The following is a 16,754-nucleotide window of genomic DNA, read 5'->3' on the forward strand; positions in this document are numbered from 1 at the left end:
CCGGTACTTCGGTTTTCTCCGAAAACTCCCGGAACCTTTCCGGTGTCCGAATATAGTCGTCCAATATATCAATCTTTATGTCTCGACCATTTCGAGACTCCTCGTCATGTCCGTGATCACATCCGGGACTCCGAACAAACTTCAGTACATCAAAACTTATAAACTCATAATAAAACTGTCATCAAAACGTTAAGCGTGCGGACCCTACGGGTTCGAGAACTATGTAGACATGACCTAAAACCATTCTCGGTCAATAACCAATAGCAGGACCTGGATGCCCATATTGGTTCCTACATATTCTACGAAGATCTTTATCGGTCAAACCGCATAACAACATACGTTGTTCCCTTTGTCATCGGTATGTTACTTGCCCGAGATTTGATCGTCGGTATCCAATACCTAGTTCAATCTCGTTACCGGCAAGTCTCTTTACTCGTTCCGTAATACATTATCTCACAACTAACTCATTAGTTACATGCTTGCAAGGCTTAGGTGATGAGTATTACCGAGAGGGCCCAGAGATACCTCTCCGACAATCGGAGTGACAAATCCTAATCTCGAATTATGCCAACCCAACATGTACCTTCGGAAACACATGTAGAGCACCTTTATAATCACCCAGTTACGTTGTGACGTTTGGTAGCACACAAAGTGTTCTTTCGGTAAACGGGAGTTGCACAATCTCATAGTTGTAGGAACTTTGTATAAGTCATGAAGAAAGCAATAGCAGTATACTAAACGATCAAGTGCTAGGCTAACGGAATGGGTCATGTCAATCACATCATTCTTCTAATGATGTGATCCCATTAGTCAAATGACAACACATGTCTATGGTTAGGAAACATAACCATCTTTGATTAATGAGCTAGTCAAGTAGAGGCATACTAGTGACTATAGTTTTGTCTATGTATTCACACATGTATCATGTTTCCAGTTAATACAATTCTAGCATGAATAATAAACATTTATCATGATATGAGGAAATGAATAATAACTTTATTATTGCCTCTAGGGCATATTTCCTTCAGTCTCCCACTTGCACTAGAGTCAATAATCTGGATTACATAGTAATGATTCTAACACCCATGGAGTCTTGGTGCTGATCATGTTTTGCTCGTGAGAGAGGCTTAGTCAACGGGTCTGCAACATTCAGATCCGTATGTATCTTGCAAATCTCTATGTCTCCCACTTGGACTTGGTCCCGAATGGAATTGAAGCGTCTCTTGATGTGCTTGGTCCTCTTGTGAAATCTGGATTCCTTTGCCAAAGCAATTGCACCAGTATTGTCACAGAAGATCTTCATTGGTCCCGATGCACTAGGTATGACACCTAGATCGGAAATGAACTCCTTCATCCAGACTCCTTCATTTGCTTCTTCAGAAGCAGCTATGTACTCTGCTTCACATGTAGATCCCGCCACGACGCTTTGTTTAGAACTGCACCAACTTACAGCTCCACCGTTTAATATAAACACATATCCGGTTTGCGATTTAGAATCGTCCGGATCAGTGTCAAAGCTTGCATCGACGTAACCATTTACGACTAGCTCTTTGTCACCTCCATATACGAGAAACATATCCTTAGTCCTCTTCAGGTATTTCAGGATGTTCTTGACCGCTGTCCAGTGATCCACTCCTGGATTACTTTGGTACCTTCCTTCCAAGCTTATTGCTAAGCATACGTCAGGTCTGGTACACAGCATTGCATACATGATAGAGCCTATGGCTGAAGCATAGGGAACATTTTTCATTTTCTCTCTATCTTCTGCTGTGGTCGGGCATTGAGTTTGACTCAACTTCACACCTTGTAGCACAGGCAAGAATCCTTTCTTTGCCTGGTCCATTTTGAACTTTTTCAAAATTTTGTCAAGGTATGTGCTTTGTGAAAGTCCTATTAAGCGTCTTGATCTATCTCTATAGATTTTGATGCCCAATATGTAAGCAGCTTCACCGAGGTTTTTCATTGAAAAACTTTTATTCAAGTATCCCTTTATGCTATCCAGAAATTCTATATCATTTCCAATTAATAATATGTCATCAACATGTAAAACTAGAAATGCTATAGAGCTCCCACTCACTTTCTTGTAAATACAGGCTTCTCCAAAAGTCTGTATAAAACCATATTGTCGGTGTCAAAACCGGCGGATTTCGGGTAGGGGGTCCCGAACTGTGCGTCTAGGCGGATGGTAACAAGAGACGAGGGACACAATGTTTTTACCCAGGTTCGGGCCCTCTCGATGGAGGTAAAACCCTACGTCCTGCTTGATTAATATTGATGATATGGGTAGTACAAGAGTAGATCTACCACGAGATCAAGGAGGCTAAACCCTAGAAGCTAGCCTATGGTATGCTTGTTGAGATGTATGTTGTCCTATGGACTAAAGCCCTCTGGTTTATATAGACACCGGAGAGGGCTAGGGTTACACAGAGTCGGTTACAATGGTAGGAGATCTACATATCTGTATTGCCAAGCTTGCCTTCCACGCCAAGGAAAGTACCTTCCGGACACGAGCCGGAGTCTTCAATCTTCTATCTTCGCAGTCTGGGAGTCTGGCGGATATTGATAGTCCGGCTGTCCAGACACCCCCTAGTCCAGGACTCCCTCAGTAGCCCCAGAACCAGGCTTCAATGACGATAAGTCCAGCGTGTTTATAGTCTTCGGCGTTGCAAGGTGGGTTCTCCCTTCAAATTCCATGTACCTGCCGAATAGCGCCCGGCTTCATCTTGAATACTGTGTTCCTTGGCTTCTACGCCAAATAATGGCCCTCTTCCACGCGTCGCATGAATGCGAAAAGCCAGGGTACCTTTTACATTTCACCCCCTGATTGTGCGGATCGTCCGCCTATAAAAGAGGCAAGAATTCAGATCCAAATCGCACCGTCTTCCTCCCGCGTATACTCCATCGAAGCGCCTCAGACCTAGAAATCCATTCCACCATGGATCGTCAACGTGGCTCTTCTTCACGCGCTCCCAGCCCACCGCCGGGGAGTTGGAGGAGGTGCTCTATTTCGCACAATGAGCTAGTGAAGCTCCAAACGAAGGGGTTTCTTCCTCCGGCCTTCATGGTCCCAGTCCGAGCCGGGCTGGTTACTTATCAAGGTGGGAGGCAGGCGGAGGACACTCCAAGCCCCAACAAGGGGGAGCGAGTGTGTTTCGTCCCCTATCTGATAAGGGGGCTCGGATTTCCAATACATCCGTTCCTCCGAGGGCTCCTGAAGTTCTACGGACTTCAGCTCCACCACCTCACGCCCGCCTCTGTGCTGCATATCGCGGGCTACGTAGCTCTTTGCGAGCTATTCCTGGGCATCAAGCCCCATTTCGCATTGTGGAAGAGGCTGTTTTGCCTCGTACCCCGTTCTCACCAGGGGTCCATATATCAAGTGGGCGGCGCCGAAATATGGCGCATCACCGGGACCGGATACCTATCCGGCACTCCCAAGAAGGCGTCCGAAGACTGGCCCTCTGAGTGGTTTTATATAGTAGACGCTTCGTTGCCCGACCCAGTTCGGGTCGGCCTCCCGGAGTTTGATGCTGCTCCCTTGAAGAAACGCCTCAGCTGGCGCCCGCGGAGCCCCTGTTTGGAGGAAGACAAGAGCGTTCATTACTTGATGGGCCGGATAAGATTAATGGCTCATTCCGGCTTGACCATGATTGGAGTCATGGCAACGTGCATCAAGCGGGGGGTGCAGCCGCTGCAATACAGAGGCCACCCCATGTGGGATTTCAACGGGGAAGACGATGCTACCCGGCACGGCCGCAAAGGGCCGGATTCGACCGAGGATCTGGTAAAGATCCTATCCGGCCTGTACAAGGGGGAGAAGGAGGATTTCCTTCGGACGAACCCTTTGAATGGGTTTTCCATGATCAACCCCAGAGGATGGGTAAGTGAACACCTTGAAGGGCTCAACCCATGCTTCCGAAGTTTAAACTTCTTATATTATGTCTTCGGCGCAGGATCTACGCCGGACTGTAGAGGACATGGTGAGTCCTGCTCCGCAACCCGAAGATCCGGAGGGATCCCTGGGCCCGGCCTCCGAAGAGGATCCGGACATCGAGGTGGAGCTGATCGACGGGGTGTATCACCAGCTCAGCATAGACAATGCTCTGGTTGCCATTACGGCAGACTACCCCGGACTAAGTCCGGCTTCCCAGGTGACCGCGACCGAAGTCCGGACACCAGTATCTCCTCCCTGCCCATTTCTGACCTTCGCGAACGATGGTATTTTGCAGGAAGCGCCTTTACGGCAAGAAGCCGAGCCCGCAGCGGCTGACCAACAGAGGCCAGTCCGAACCAGCCGGCGGAAAAGGAGCGCAGTGCGGACGGAAACGTCGCCGCAAAGGTATAGCTCGTATTCGAATTTTCAGAGCAACGTTCCGAGGAAACGCCTGAGTGCTCATGATCTTTGTAGGAGAAAAAGCGCTCGCCGGACTGCGAGCACAGGAATTGCCGATCCAACCAACACCGGCCAGGCTCCAGCGCCCGGACTGGAGGGGGAGGCAAGCGCAGGACGCGAACCGGATCCTGCTCCAACGGAGGATACCGACAGATTGTCCGCCACCAAGTCTGAGGTGGAGAGCGCTATGAATCATAGGCGCCGCCGGACAGTATTTCAAGAAGCGTGCTTTTCCCCTGAGGCATTGGATGCCTTTAACGCATGGGACGCGCATCTCCGTGCTGCTCAAAATGGTTTTACCAGAGCCACGGAGCAGTATGTTAAAGACATACGGGTAAGGGAATTTTAATGGTTGCATACACCAGTAGCCCCCGAGACTTAAATTAGTTATGCTAACTGATTTAAGGATCATTGTAAATTCCAGGCACTTAACGAGAAGAACGCCCAACTGTCTCGGGAGCTGCAAGATTGCAAGGCCCAACTTGAGGCCGCCCTTGCCGCCACAGGAGGAGACGGAAAACCCCCTCCTGGTAACACATTTTTATTAATAAATATAAGCGCTGTGCGGCGCGCGCGTGAGTCTAATAATGACATTGCAGGTACCGCCGGACAAGATCCGGACAGGCAAGCATTGCTGCGCCAGTTAAAGGCCGGCGAGAGTGTGCTGAATAGGGTTCAGCAGGAAAGGAACAAGCTTCAAGATGCCAACGCCAAGCTCGGAGAAGAGCTGAAAGGCGCACAGGCCGAGCTGTCCGGCTCCGTCAAGGAGAATCAACGGCTTCATCGCGGCATATATAGTAAGTGCTTGAGCGAACTTTTTTGAAAAGAAGGGTTCGGCGAGGAAGTAATTTGACATAATATGCCTTGTAGGTATACTCACGGGTCGTCCTGCAGAGGAGACGCCCATATCAATGGGTGATCAACTTCCCGAACTGTTGCAGCTACTCGAACGAGTTCGGCAGGCAATGAGTGGCGCCGTTTAGGCTTTATGGCCGGCCCTCACCCTGCCCGAGGGCCTCGGGGAGCTTGCAGAGAAGCTGCAGGGAGTGCGGCAGCGCTTCCGTTTGTGGAAGATTTCGGCTTGCCATCAAGGTGCCAGGGAGGCTTGGGCCATGGTGAAGACGCGGTACAAGAAGGCGGACCCCAACCATATGGCCGAAGTTGGACCGGTGGGGCCCGATGGGAAGGAGATCCCTGTGAGTTTAGTGTACAGCCAAGTAGAACTGGCTGCTAAATTTTCCCAATGGGACTGTAAACTAGACAGCCTGTTAGACGGGATTGAGGAGGAATACAATCAATAAATTTTGACAATGTAAGTTATCCTTTAAAGTGACATGTGAAATGCCTTCTAGCCGGATTGTAGATCGTTTGTCTTTGCCGACCTTTTCGCTTCGACCTCGGGACCCTAGAGTCCGGAGTGTGTCCGAATACCTTCTTGGTTATGAAAAAACAGGGGTATGCATGGAGACCAGGCGTAGGGGTCATTAGTGCTTTATCAGACAAGTGCCCAACTAGTTATGTTATATTACATGGTTAGTAAGAAACATCTTCCAGGGAGAATAGTTCCGTTAAGGGTTCCTTTCGCTGGGGAGGCATGCCCTAAAGTGCATGTCCGGACTGCAAAGAGAGCAGTAAAACATCTGGGGGCAGATAGATAAATAAGCAAAAAATCATCTTTTAAATCACCGACCGAATATTCCCTTAAGAACGCTAGCTTTCGGCTTCACCCAGTCTGAGGTACACATCCGGCTGACCCGGCAGTAACAATCACAGAGGTGCTCCCTTTACCTCCTAGCCGAACAATCGGGAACGTAGGGGTAAGCACAGGAGCCAGGCAACCCAGCTTGGCCAAAACTTAAGTCATATCGATGCATATAATGGCGATTAAAAGGTACATGTGGAAGCTTGACACATGTGTTGGGTATGAAACCCGTATAGTTGAGCTTCTGTAAAAGAAGCCCCCAGGAATAACGAGTGCGGATGGCACATCATGCGTATGCAAAGAATGCTAAAATAGGCCCCGAAGGGCTTTCAAGTTAAAAGGATAAAAAGAGAGACAAAAGACAGCCGAAGTGTAAAAGGTTGGGGGAAGGGGACGAACTCTTAGTCCGGCGCTAGGCATAGAATCGTCGGAGTCGGGCTGCGTTCCATGGGTTCGGCTCGAGTCGGTTGTCCGACGCATTTTGTAGACGGTATGCTTCGCCGGTCAAGACTTGATCAATAATGAAGGGGCCTTCCCATCTGGGCTTGAGCTTGTCCTTTTTCTTGTCCGGCAGGCGTAGAACTAGTTCGCCAACGTTGTAAGTCTTGGCCCGTACTTCTCTGCTTTGATATCTTCGGGCCTGCTGCTGATAGAATGCGGAACGAGCCTTCGCGACGTCGCGTTCTTCCTCCAATGTGTCCAAGCTGTTCTGCCGATCCAACTCGGCCTCTCTTTCCTCATACATGCGCACTCGAGGTGAGTCATGAATAATGTCGCAGGGCAAGACTGCCTCTGCGCCGTATACCATAAAAAATGGTGTGAATCCGGTAGTACGGTTAGGCGTTGTCCGCAGCCCCCAGAGTACGGAGTCGAGCTCCTCAACCCATTGGGTGTCGGATTTAGTGAGTGACCTCACTAGTCTGGGTTTAATGCCGCTCATTATTAGACCATTTGCTCTTTCCACTTGACCGTTGGTTTGAGGGTGATAGACTGACGCATAGTCGAGCTTGATGCCCATATTTTTGCACCATGACTTAACCTCATCGGCCGTGAAGTTCGTGCCGTTGTCGGTGATGATGCTGTGGGGGACTCCGTAACGGTGTACCACCTCTGATATAAAGTCTATCACTGGTCTGGACTCTGCTGTTTTAACCGGTTTGGCCTCTATCCATTTGGTGAACTTATCCACCATGACCAATAGGTACTTTTTCTTGTGGGTCCCCCCTTTAAGGGGTCCAACCATGTCAAGCCCCCAGACCGTGAACGGCCAGGTAATGGGTATAGTTTTGAGGGCGGTGGGTGGCATATGGCTCTGATTAGCAAAGAGCTGACAACCAACGCATCGCTGGACCAAGTCCTGTGCATCTGCCCGAGCCGTCGGCCAATAAAATCCTGTACGGAATGCCTTTCCTACCAGGTCCCGGGCTGCTGCGTGGTGTCCGCCTAGTCCGGCATGAATTTCAGCCAGGAGGTTTCGCCCTTCTTCTTCGGAGATACACCTTTGAAGGACTCCGGTAGTACTTTTCTTATAAAGTTCTCCCTCATGGACCTTGTAGGCCTTCGATCGCCGGGCTATGCAGCGGGCCTCATTTTGGTCTTCGGGAAGTTCCTGCCTAAGCAAGTAGGCTAGGAAAGGTTCTGTCCACGCGGCGATTACTGCCATTATGTCGTGGGCAGAGGGTGTTATGTCAGCTGCCGAATCACCGATTGGTGCGGTTTTTTCCGGTTTGTCGCTGCCGGGCTCCTCTTCCCATAGTATGGATGGCTTGAAAAGCCGTTCCAGGAAGATATTTGGAGGGACAGCATCACGTTTCGCACTGATGCGTGCCAGGACGTCGGCCGCTTGGTTATTGTCTCGGGCTATGTGATGGAATTCGAGTCCTTCAAACCGAGCTGACATTTTTAGGACAGCGTTACGATATGCTGCCATTTTCGGATCCTTGGCGTCGAAGTCCCCGTTTATTTGGGATATTGCGAGGTTTGAGTCCCCGCGCACCTCTAGGCGTTGAATGCCCATGGAGACCGCCATCCGGAGACCATGTAGTAGGGCCTCGTATTCGGCTGCATTGTTGGAGTCCGTGTACATTATTTGAAGTACATACTGGACTGTGTCTCCGGTGGGGGACGTCAGTACGACGCCAGCCCCCAGTCCGGCCAACATTTTGGAACCGTCGAAGTGCATAGTCCAATTGGAGTATGCGACGAAGTTAGCCAAAACTTGTGACTTTATAGCTCGTCGAGGTTTGTAAGTGATGTCGAATGGTAAGAGCTTGATGGCCCATTTTGCTATCCTGCCTGTTGCGTCGCGGTTGTTTATAATGTCATTGAGTGGTACTTCCGAGGCCACTGTTATCGAGCACTCTTGAAAGTAGTGCCGAAGCTTTCGAGACGCCATGAACACCGCATATGCTATCTTTTGATAGTGCGGGTAGCGGGATTTGCAGGGGGTTAACACAGTGGATACAGAATACACTGGTTTTTGAAGAGGGAATTTATGCCCTTCTGTCGCTTGTTCGACGACGAGGACTGCGCTTACAACTTGATGTGTTGCTGCGATGTATAACAACATTGGTTCGCCCAGAGTGGGCGCAGCCAGGACCGGATTTGTTGCCAATATGGCCTTTATTTCTTCGAGTCCGGCAGTGGCGGCATCCGTCCACTCGAAGTGTTCGGTGCGCCTTAGGAGGCGATAAAGGGGAAACGCCTTTTCTCCTAAACGGGAGATAAAGCGGCTTAGAGCTGCCACGCATCCTGTTAATTTTTGTATTTGCTTGAGGTCCTTTGGAATATCCAATTGTGACAGAGCCCGGATTTTGGCCGGATTTGCTTCGATTCCTCTACCGGATACGATGAAGCCCAGCAGCTTTCCGGCTGGTACACCGAAAACGCATTTTTCCGGATTCAGCTTGATGTCATATGCTCTAAGGTTGTCGAATGTGAGCCTCAAATCGTCTACTAAAGTTTCGACGTGTTTTGTTTTGACAACTACGTCGTCTATGTATGCCTCGACTGTTTTGCCGATCTGGGTGGCCAGACACTCATGCGCTGATATGTTGCGCCAGTGTTTTTGAGTCCGAAGGGCATCGTGTTGAAGCAGAATGGTCCGTATGGAGTGATAAATGCCGTTGCGGCTTGATCTGCTTCTGGCATCTTGATTTGATGATAGCCAGAGTATGCGTCCAGGAAGCACAACGAATCGTGCCCTGCTGTGGCGTTGATAATTTGATCGATGCGGGGGAGAGGGAAGGGATCCTTTGGGCAGGCTTTATTGAGGTCTTTAAAATCGACACAGAGGCGCCAGGATTTATCCTTCTTTGGTACCATCACCAAATTTGCCAGCCAGTCCGGATGTTTGATATCTCTAATGAATCCGGCTTCCAATAGCTTGGCTAGCTCTTCTCCCATTGCCTGTCTTTTGGGCTCGGAAAATCATCGAAGAGCTTGTTTGACTGGCTTAAATCCTTTTAGGATGTTTAGGCTGTGTTCTGCCAACCTGCGAGGGATTCCGGGCATGTCCGAGGGATGCCAGGCGAAGATATCCCAATTTTCCCGAAGGAATTCGCGCAGTGCGGCGTCAACTTCGGGGTTCAATTGTGCCCCGATGGAGGCCGTCTTTGTTGGGTCCGTTGGGTGGACCTGAAATTTTATTATCTCATCTGCTGGTTTAAAGGAGGTGGACTTGGATCTTTTATCGAGTATCACGTCATCCCTGTTCACCGTAGAGCGCAGCGCGGTGAGTTCCTCTGCCGCTAAGGCTTCGGATAGTGCCTCGAGGGCTAGTGCGGCTGTCTTATTTTCGGCGCGGAGTGCTATGTCCGGATCACTAGCGAGAGTGATTATTCCGCTGGGCCCAGGCATTTTGAGCTTCATGTACCCATAATGAGGTATTGCTTGAAAGATTGTGAATGCCTCTCGTCCTATTATGGCGTGATAGCCACTGCTGAACGGGGCCACCTGGAACGTGACTTCTTCGGATCTGTAATTGTCCGGAGAGCCGAACACCACATCGAGTGTGATTTTTCCGGTGCAGCGCGCTTCCCGGCTAGGGATTATTCCTCTAAAGGTTGTGCTGCTTCGCTCAATACGGCTCCAATCGATTTCCATTTTTCGTAGAGTTTCCTCGTAAATGAGGTTTAGTCCGCTGCCGCCATCCATGAGGACTTTTGTCAGTCGAAAGCCGTCCACTATGGGACTAAGTACCAGTGCGGCTGGGGCTCTGGTTGTTCGAAATGTGGGCTCGTCGCTGGCGTTGAAGGTAATAGCTGTGTCGCTCCATGGATTTGCTGTTGCTACTTGGTAGACTTCGGCGAGTTCGCGGACTGTTCGTTTTCGCATATTATTTGATGCGAAAGTCTCGAAGACTGTTGATACCGTGCTGGTATTGTTGGAGTGGCTTTCCGGAGCTAGAAGCTCTTCGCCACTTTTGGCCACCTGCCGTAATATCCAACATGCTCGAAGGCTATGTGTTGGGACGGCTCCCACTGTACTATGAAGTTTACAGGGTCCATCGAGCCATCCCTCCAGTACGGTTCCTTTTCCCTTATTGGGTTTCTGTTTTTTGGCTTTTGCATCTGGGGCGTGAGTGTAAGGCGCCCTTTTGCTGTGGACTGGGTTTGGGGCCGGATTATCCCAAAATTGATTTTCAGTTTTTCGGAAACTTTCCATTGCGCAGTACTTTCGTACTATGGACGCCAGATCGGTGAAGCACGTAATCTTGCGACGATCAATGGCGTTCAGGATTCCCTTGTCCGTGCAGTTATTGCAGAAGATTGAGATTGCGTTCTCCTCTCGGCAGTCCTTTATCCTGTCCATAACCAGGAGGAATCTGGACCAGTAGTGATGCACTGTCTCAATAGGTTCTTGCCGTATTAGAGATAGATCGCATATGTCTGGGCGGGTGGGTGGATTAAAGTCCGGATCCCTGCCCATCTTGAGGCTCAAAGGCCAAGGGGTTTCCGAATTCGGAAGTTTGGTTTGCTGGACGCAATCCAGCAAGTCCGGGGCGATGCATGATTTTGAGTTCAATGCTCGATCGAAGTCCGTCCCGCCGCGGGAATCCGGCATGGAGGGTTCGGGAATCCGGACATGAATTGTCTTCAACACTGGCAAAGAGTTGCCGTGTTGTTGCTCTACCACCGCGACGTGGTGGGTGGCCTGGGGAGAGTTAATCTCTCTCAGATCGGTTTTAAGCCCAATCTGATTGTAGTCCGTAGCGACTCCCAGGGCGGCGATGCGATCCAAGAGCTCGTTAACAGACAAGAGCTCAATTGGATCTAACTGTTCGGCAGCTTTAGGGCTGACGCAAAGATTGCTTCTGACGACTTGCGAAGTCATTGCCGAAGCGGTGGCTGGACAGGTGGTCATAAGAAAACCACCGAGCCGGATAGTTTGGCCGGCGGCCAAGGCCCCTCCGGCGAAAACACCGTCTTTGAAGATGGGCGGAGGCATCCGCTCTATCGGCGACGACACAGAGGAACTCTCAATGAAAGCACCAATGTCGGTGTCAAAACCAGCGGATCTCGGGTAGGGGGTCCCGAACTGTGCGTCTAGGCGGATGGTAACAAGAGACGAGGGACACAATGTTTTTACCCAGGTTCGGGCCCTCTCGATGGAGGTAAAACCCTACGTCCTACTTGATTAATATTGATGATATGGGTAGTACAAGAGTAGATCTACCACGAGATCAAGGAGGCTAAACCCTAGAAGCTAGCCTATGGTATGATTTTTGAGATGTATGTTGTCCTACGGACTAAAGCCCTCCGGTTTATATAGACACCGGAGAGGGCTAGGGTTACACAGAGTCGGTTACAATGGTAGGAGATCTACATATCCGTATTGCCAAGCTTGCCTTCCACGCCAAGGAAAGTACCTTCCGGACACGAGCCGGAGTCTTCAATCTTCTATCTTCGCAGTCTGGGAGTCCGGCGGATATTGATAGTCTGGCTGTCCGGACACCCCCTAGTCCAGGACTCCCTCACATATGCTTTGATCACACTATCAAAGCGTTTCTTCCAACTCCGAGATGCTTGCACCAGTCCATAAATGGAACGCTGGAGCTTGCACACTTTGTCAGCACTTTTTGGATCAACAAAACCTTCCGGCTGCATCATATACAACTCTTCTAGAAATCCATTCAAGAATGCAGTCTTGACATCCATTTGCCAAATTTCATAATCATGAAATGCAGCAATAGCCAACATGATTCAGACAGACTTAAGCATCGCTACGGGTGAGAAAGTCTCATCGTAGTCAACCCCTTGAACTTGTCGAAAACCTTTCGCAACAAGTTGAGCTTTATAGACAGTAACATTACCATTAGCATCAGCCTTCTTCTTAAAGATCCATTTATTCTCAATGGCTTGCCGATAATCGGGCAAGTCAACCAAAGTCCATACTTTGTTTTCATACATGGATCCCATCTCAGATTTCATGGCCTCTAGCCATTTTGCGGAATCTGGGCTCATCATCGCTTCCTCATAGTTCGTAGGTTCATCATGGTCAAGTAACATGACTTCCAGAATAGGATTACCGTACCACTCTGGTGCGGATCTTACTCTGGTAGACCTACGAGGTTCAGCAGAAACTTGATCTGAAGTTTCATGATCAATATCATTAGCTTCCTCACTAATTGGTGTAGTTGTCACGGGAACCGGTTCTCGTGATGAACTACCTTCCAATAAGGGAGTAGATACAGTTATCTCATCAAGTTCTACTTTCCTCCCACTCACTTCTTTCGAGAGAAACTCCTTCTCTAGAAAGGATCCATTCTTAGCAACGAATGTTTTGCCTTCGGATCTGTGATAGAAGGTGTACCCAACAGTCTCTTTTGGGTATCCTATGAAGACACATTTCTCCGATTTGGGTTCGAGCTTATCTGGTTGAAGTTTCTTCACATAAGCATCGCAGCCCCAAACTTTAAGAAACAACAACTTTGGTTTCTTGCCAAACCACAGTTCATAAGGCGTCGTCTCAACGGATTTTGATGGTGCCCTATTTAACGTGAATGCGGCTGTCTCTAAAGCATAACCCCAAAACGATAGCGGTAAATCGGTAAGAGACATCATAGATCGCACCATATCAAGTAAAGTACGATTACGACGTTCAAACACACCATTTCATTGTGGTGTTCCAGGTGGCGTGAGTTGCGAAACTATTCCGCATTGTTTCAAATGTAAACCAAACTCGTAACTCAAATATTCTCCTCCACGATCAGATCGTAGAAACTTTATTTTCTTGTTATGATGATTTTCTACTTCACTCTGAAATTCTTTGAACTTTTCAAATGTTTCAGACTTGTGCTTCATTAAGTAGATATACCCATATCTGCTCAAATCATCTGTGAAGGTGAGAAAATAACAATATCCGCCACGAGCCTCAACATTCATTGGACCACATACATCTGTATGTATGATTTCCAACAAATCTGTTGCTCTCTCCATAGTTCCGGAGAACGGTGTTTTAGTCATCTTGCCCATGAGGCACGGTTCGCAAGTACCAAGTGATTCATAATCAAGTGATTCCAGAAGTCCATCAGTATGGAGTTTCTTCATGCGTTTTACACCGATATGACCTAAACGGCAGTGCCACAAATAAGTTGCACTATCATTATCAACTCTGCATCTTTTGGCTTCAACATTATGAATATGTGTATCACTACTATCGAGATTCAATAAAAATAGACCACTCTTCAAGGGTGCATGACCATAAAAGATATTACTCATATAAATAGAACAACCATTATTCTCTGATTTAAATGAATAACCGTCTCGCATTAAACAAGATCCAGATATAATGTTCATGCTCAACGCTGGCACCAAATAACAATTATTCAGGTCTAAAACTAATCCCGAAGGTAGATGTAGAGGTAGCGTGCCGACCGCGATCACATCGACTTTGGAACCGTTTCCCACGCGCATCGTCACCTCGTCCTTGGCCAGTGCTCGCTTATTCCGTAGTCCCTTTGTTCACTTTGCCATCCTTCTTATCCGCCAAATACTTGGGGCAGTTCCGCTTTCCAGTGACGAGTTTGCTTGAAGTAGAAGCACTCAGTTTCAGGCTTAGGTCCAGACTTGGGTTTCTTCTCTTGAGCAGCAACTTGTTTGCTGTTCTTCTTGAAGTTCCCCTTCTTCTTCCCTTTGCCCTTTTTCTTGAAACTAGTGGTCTTGTTAACCATCAACACTTGATGCTCCTTCTTGATTTCTACCTCCGCAGCCTTTAGCATTGCGAAGAGCTCGGGAATCGTCTTGTCCATCCCTTGCATATTATAGTTCATCACGAAACTCTTGTAGCTTGGTGGAAGTGATTGGAGAATTCTGTCAATGACGCTATCATCCGGAAGAGTAACTCCCAGTTGAATTAAGTGATTACAATACCCAGACATCTTGAGTATGTGTTCACTGACAGAACTATTCTCCTCCATCTTGCAGCTATAGAACTTATTGGAGACTTCATATCTCTCAATCCGGGCATTTGCTTGAAATATCAACTTCAACTCCTGGAACATCTCATATGCTCCATGACGTTCAAAATGTCATTGAAGACCCAGTTCTAAGCCGTAAAGCATGGCACACTGAACTATAGAGTAGTCATCAGCTTTGCTCTGCCAGACGTTCTTAACATCGTCAGTTGCATCAGCAGCAGGCCTGGCACCCAGCGGTGCTTCCAGGACGTAACTCTTCTGTGCAGCAATGAGGATAATCCTCAGGTTACGGACCCAGTCCGTGTAATTGCTACCATCATCTTTCAACTTTGCTTTCTCAAGGAACGCATTAAAATTCAACGGAACAACAGCACGAGCCATCTATCTACAAACAAACATAGACAAGCAAGATACTATCAGGTACTAAGTTCATGATAAATTTAAGTTCAATTAATCATATTACTTAAGAACTCCCACTTAGACAGACATCTCACTAGTCATCTAAGTGATCACGTGATCCAAATAACCTAAACCATAACCGATCATCACGTGAGATGGAGTAGTTTTCAATGGTGAACATCATTATGTTGATCATATCTACTATATGATTCACGCTCGACCTTTCGGTCTCCGTGTTCCGAGGCCATATCTGCATATGCTAGGCTCGTCAAGTTTAACCTGAGTATTCTGCGTGTGCAAAACTGGCTTGCACCCGTTGTAGATGGACGTAGAGCTTATCACACCCGATCATCACGTGGTGTCTCGGCACGACGAACTTTGGCAACGGTGCATACTCAGGGAGAACACTACTTGATAATTTTAGTGAGAGATCATCTTAAAATGCTACCGTCAATCAAAGCAAGATAAGATGCAAAAAGGATAAACATCACATGCAATCAATATAAGTGATATGATATGGCCATCATCATCTTGTGCTTGTGATCTCCATCTCCGAAGCACCGTCGTGATCACCATTGTCACCGGCGCGACACCTTGATCTCCATCGTAGCATCGTTGTCGTTCACGCCATCTATTGCTTCTATGACTATCGCTACCGCTTAGTGATAAAGTAAAGCAATTACAGGGCGTTTACATTTCATATAATAAAGCGACAACCATATGGCTCCTGCCAGTTGCCGATAACTTCGGTTACAAAACATGATCATCTCATACAATAAAATATAGCATCACGTCTTGACCATATCACATCACAACATGCCCTGCAAAAACAAGTTAGACGTCCTCTACTTTGTTGTTGCAAATTTTACGTGGCTGCTACGGGCTTAGCAAGAACCGTTCTTACCTATGCATCAAAAACCACAACGATAGTTCGTCAAGTTGGTGCTATTTTATCCTTCGCAAGGACCGGGCATAGCCACACTCAATTCAGCTAAAGTGAGAGAGACAGACACCCGCCAGTCACCTTTAAGCACGATTGCTCGTAACGGTGAAACCAGTCTCGCGTAAGCGTACGCGTAATGTCGGTCCGGGCCGCTTCATCTCACAATACCGCCGAACCAAAGTATGACATGCTGGTAAGCAGTATGACTTGTATCACCCACAACTCACTTGTGTTCTACTCGTGCATATAACATCAACGCATAAAACCTAGGCTCTGATACCACTGTTGGGGAACGTAGTAATTTCAAAAAAAATTCCTACGCACACGCAAAATCATGGTGATGGCATAGCAACGAGAGGGGAGAGTGTTCGTCCACGTACCCTCGTAGACCGTAAGCGGAAGCGTTAACACAACGCGGTTGATGTAGTCGTACGTCTTCATGATCCGACCGATCCAAGCACCGAACGTACGGAGCCTCCGAGTTCAGCACACGTTCAGCTCGATGACGATCTCCGGCCCTCCGATCCAGCAAAGGCTCCGGAGATGAGTTCCGTCAGCACGACGGCGTGGTGACGATGATGATGTTCTACCGGCGCAGGGCTTCGCCTAAACTCCGCGACGATATGACCGAGGTGGAATATGGTGGAAGGGGGCACCGCACACGGCTAAGGAACGATCCGTAGATCAACTTGTGTGTCTATGGGGTGCCCCCCGCCCCCGTATATAAAGGAGGGAGGGAGGAGGGGGTCGGCCTAAGGGGAGGCGCGCCCTAGGAGGGGGAAACCTACTCCAAGTAGGTTTCCCCCTCCTTTTCCTAATCCAAGAAGGAGGGGGAAGGAAGGAGTAGGAGAGGGGGAAGGCAAGGGGGGCGCCGCCCCCCCTTCCTTGTCCTATTCGG

This window comes from Triticum dicoccoides, chromosome 2B, assembly GCF_002162155.2.
Source record: "Triticum dicoccoides isolate Atlit2015 ecotype Zavitan chromosome 2B, WEW_v2.0, whole genome shotgun sequence".
In the NCBI taxonomy this organism is placed as follows: domain Eukaryota; kingdom Viridiplantae; phylum Streptophyta; class Magnoliopsida; order Poales; family Poaceae; genus Triticum; species Triticum dicoccoides.